This window comes from Leptonychotes weddellii, chromosome 14 (assembly GCF_054177405.1).
Source record: "Leptonychotes weddellii isolate Sample4059 chromosome 14, ASM5417740v2, whole genome shotgun sequence".
Taxonomy (NCBI): domain Eukaryota; kingdom Metazoa; phylum Chordata; class Mammalia; order Carnivora; family Phocidae; genus Leptonychotes; species Leptonychotes weddellii.
The window spans coordinates 19715271-19719899 of NC_138382.1; the positions used below are offsets into that span (position 1 = coordinate 19715271).

A 4629-nucleotide genomic window follows, 5' to 3' on the forward strand; every position below is an offset into this window, starting at 1 on the left:
GATTTGGGGTGTATTTTGGTCTGTTAGAAGAAAGTGTCTCCCAAAATTTTAAAGAAAGAAAAACTTATATATGTACAAAAATAAGGGTTGATATGATGAAGGGATGGAATATGAGTGTAAAGATGGAAATTATAAAAAATTTTATAAAAGGAATTGATAAGAAGTTGTTTGAAAAAAGAAAGAAGAGGATTTAAAAAAAAAAAAAATAGGGAGAGAATGTGATCAGGCAGGGGAGTAGAAAAAACCATACACTAGAGATTTAGGGTATATTTTGATCTATTAGAAGAAACTATCTCAAAATTTTAAAGAGAGAACAACGTATATATTTATGCCAAAAATAAGGGTAAGTACTATGAAGGGATAGAATATGACTCTAAAAATGAAAAATAAAAACGTTTTTTAAAGAAGGTATTGATAAGATGTTGGCTGAAAAAGGGAAAAAGAAAAATTAAAAAAAAAAAAAGAAAGACAGTTAAAAAAAAATTAACTTTGAAAGACTAAAGAATCATGGTAAAGAAGCCATGAATTCTATGTGCAGTATTCCCCTAGCGCTGGAGTTCTGCCGTTCTCGTTGATCGGTAAACTTGGTCTTGGCTGGCTGTTCTCACTGATCTTCTGGGGGAGGGGCCTGTTGCCGTGGTTCCCAAATTTCTTTGCCGGAGGCGGAATTGCCCCACCCTTGCCGGTCCGGGCCAAGTAATCTGCTCGGGTTGCTCTCCAGGGTTTTTGTTCCCTGCGAGCTTTCCGTACAGCTTTGGAGGCGGAGAGTGAAAATGGCGGCCTCCGAATCTCCGCCCCAGAGGAGCCGAGAACTCCGGGCCCCGCTCCTCAGTGCGCCCCAGAGAAAAGCAGTCAGTCACTCCCGTCTCCCCAGGCTCCGGCCGCACTCCGTGCTCACCTGGCCTGTGACCGCGCGTTTCTATCTCTGTCACCCGATCCCGGGTGGAGTCTCCAAACCCAGCAGATCCCTGCGGTGCACTCCCACGCGGCTCCTCCCGGGGGAGGAAGGTGAGTCTCCCCAGATCTGCCACTTGTTGGGTCCCTGCTGGAGGAGCAGTGGCCCGACTGTGCTGCCGATCACGGTTTATGGCCACCCCGAGCTGAGAGCCTGCACCTGGGCTCCGCCTCTGCAGCCGGCTTCCCTGCTCCGTTTCCTGGGAGCTCTGCCACACTCAGGCACCCCCGGTTTTTCTGTGACCCCGAGGGTCCTGAGACCACACTGTCCCGGCGGGTTCCACCCCCCACTTAGCCACCAGAGTGACGTCCCTCAGCGGAGCAGACTTTTAAAAGTTCCGATTTTGTGCTCCGTGGTTCTATCGCCTGCCAGAAGCGGCCGATGGAGTCCCCTCCCCCACTGTCTATCCTCCCAAATATCGCCTCGGATTCACTTCTCCGCACGTCCTACCTTCCAGAAAGTGGTCGCTTTTCTGATGAGAGAGTTGTTGCTATTCTTTTCTTCGATCTCCTGTTGAGTTTGTAGGTGTTCAGAATTGTTTGACCCCTATCCAGGTGAATTCCTGAGAGGAGACGAAATCCAGGTCTCCTACTCCTCTGCCATCTTGCTCGCATGTATTCTTCTCTTTATTCTTAAGTTTGGGCATGTCATAGTGACATGTCCAGGTGGACAACTTTGGTTGTGCTGGCCACTGTTGTGAGGCCTTGAGTCCTTAAGTTCTAGAAAAACATCTCAATTGAGTTCTTCCTTGATTTTCCCACTTTCATTTTCTCTGTACTCTCATGCTGTGCCTCCTACCATTTGAACTTTAGACTCTTGGACTATAAACTCTAATGTGTTTAGATTTTCAGTTTTTTGGACCTACATTCTGAGTGATGTTTCTACTCTATTAATAATTTTGGCAATCATATTCTTTATTTTTAAGAGTTCGTTCTTTGGTGTGCCTGGGTGGCTCAGTTGGTTAAGCATCTGCCTTTTGCTCAGGTCATGTTCCCAGGGTCCTGAGATTGAGCCCCTCATCAATCTCCCTGCTCAGGAAGGAGCAACTTTTGATGGTGAATACTATTTCGAAAAAAAACACACTCCTGTGTATCTCCTCTACTCTCAGTACCCTACTACAACACTACTTTGCTTCTGATACCAGATGTTTGGGTTTTCCACACACCAAGTAATTCTGCCACATCAGCTAAGTGTTCTGTAATCTAACTCAATTCTGACACTATCTACTTGGAGATAGCATCAGATCCCAGAGGTTAAGTGTTCAGTTCCACAAGACTCCCCTCCACCCCACTTCAAATGAAAATCACAAGTCCAGGTTGTTACCTGTGCATCTGATCCACCAGCTATACTAACTATAAATCACAGGTTCCTATGACTCCCTCCTCAGGTTCAATTAATTTGCTAGAGCAGCTCACAGAACTCAGGAAAACAGTTTACTTACTGGGTTATTATAAAAGGTATTGAAGGATCCAAAAGAATAGCTAGACAAAGAGTTACCTGGGATGCGGTCTAAAAGGGTCCTAAAGCACAGGATCATCTTTCTGTCCCAGTGGAGCTTGAGATGTGTTACTCTCCCAGCACATGGATGAGTCCTTGTTCATCAACCTGGAAGCTCTCCAAGCCCCATAGTTTACGGATTTTCATGGAGACTTCATTATGTAGGCATAATTGATTAAATCATTGCCTACTGGTGCTTGATTTAAACTCTAGTCTCCTCCTCTCCCTGGAGGTTGGGGGAGGAGAGGTTGCAAGGAGGTTAGGGAAGTTTCAACTCTAATTATGGCTAGTTCCTCTAGCAACCAGCTTCCATTCTTAGGTTACCCAGGGGCTTTCCAAAAGTTACCTTATTAATATATACTTAGGTGTGGCTGAAAGGGGCTTGTTAAAAATAGCATAAGGCTGCTCTAGTCCCCTAGGAAATTCCAAGAGTGCCTAAAACAGACATAAAGATCAAATATGTATTTCTCATTATAAATCACAGTATCATGAACTCCAATCTATGTTGTATGTGGGAATGAGAGGGATGGGCCTGTTGATTATTTCATATAGCAACTTTTTTTTCTTTTCTTTTAGAAACAGAGAGAGAAACAGCATGTGGGAGGTGCAGAGGGAGAGGGAGAAAGAGAATCCTAAGCAGGCTCCACGTTCAGCACAGAGTCTGACGCGGGGCTTGATCTCATGTCCCTGAGATCATGACCTGAGCAAAATCAAGAGTTGGACACTGAACTGACTAAATCATCCACGTGCCCCTCATATAGAAACTTCCAGTTAATCTTCTGTTCTCATCTCTATATCTCACTTCTAAGCTGCTCATTCCTCTCCCACAACATAGTATTTGTATTTCTTTTTTTTTTTCTTTTTAAAGATTTTATGTATTTATTTGACAGAGAAAGACACAGCGAGAGAGGGAACACAAACAGGGAGTGGGAGAGGGAGAAGCAGACTCCCCGCCGAGCAGGGAGCCCGATGCGGGACTCGATCCTGGGACTCCAGGATCATGACCTGAGCCGAAGGCAGTCGCTTAACCAACTGAGCCACCCAGGCGCCCAGTATTTGTATTTCTGAGACCAGAGCCTCTTTGTGGTTCTCTTAGATCATGGACAGAATTCACTGGATTGTTCTTCATACATTGTTTAGCTTGTGGCTTCTCCTGTCCTCTTCCTTTATTCCTGCAGCTGCTTTGATTATGCTCCACCAATTTGTTATGAATTCTTGTTAACTATGGCTTTTCTATTTTCTTCACATTGAGGGTTTAACCTTACTTTTTTTTCTTTTATAATAATTTACATGACCTTTCTTTTTTTTAAAGATTTCATTTATTTGTTAACAGAGAGAGAGACAGCAAGAGAGGGAACACAAGCAGGAAGAGTGGGAGAGGGAGAAGCAGGCTTCCCGCCGAGCAGGGAGCCGGATGTGGGACTCGATCCCAGAACACTGGGATCATGACCTGAGCCGAAGGCAGACGCTTAACAACTGAGCCACCCAGGCGCCCTTTACATGACCTTTCAGGATGGAGAGAACATAAACATTTATTGTATATCCATCATCTTTAACTAAAATGACAGAGTTTCTAGATAAATATGCCTGATAAAATTTAGAAGTGCTATGTGCTGTGGACTGTTCTTCTTTGGGATATTTATAAGGTACATTAGCATATCAGTAGGGAGGAGAAATCCTACCAGAAATAAGCATGTATAGCCATGACTATCCCAATGTTTCCCAAACTCATTTTTACCATGGAATGCTTTTTGTGAATAAAACCTATTAAAACCTTGCTGAACACAACTTTCTACAAATTACAATTCAAGAAATAATGTTCTAGCTAACTAGATTAGCAATAAGAAAAATATAGTTTAAATAATTAGAAAAAATAATTTTAGAGCTAGAAGGCATTGTAGAGAACACCCTTATAGAGGTGTTACATACAGGACAGCCACAATTCTTCTTTCTAACAGATGACAAAACTACATTTTATGAAGTATTGCTACTTGCCTAATATAATGACTTACTTTATTCTGTCACATATGAGTCTCTCTCCTCTCTCTGAACAAGGCCATGCTTTGATTATTTGATAGCAACGGTTCATAAGCTGTAACACAGCATGAGATAGAGCCTGTTAATACCCATTCTGCTCTCTACCTGAGTTTGGAATCCTTCACTCAAACTATCTCAGA

General features: G+C 43.3%; 1 long non-coding RNA gene across 1 annotated transcript; it reads left to right on the top strand.

Annotated features, from left to right (window-relative positions):
* The first annotated feature begins 7 nt into the window (after positions 1-7).
* Positions 8-217, top strand: LOC145716926 (uncharacterized). Its single transcript, XR_014139866.1, has 2 exons — positions 8-72; positions 116-217. It is a non-coding gene; the product is annotated as an uncharacterized LOC145716926 (long non-coding RNA).
* The last annotated feature ends 4412 nt before the right edge of the window (positions 218-4629 follow it).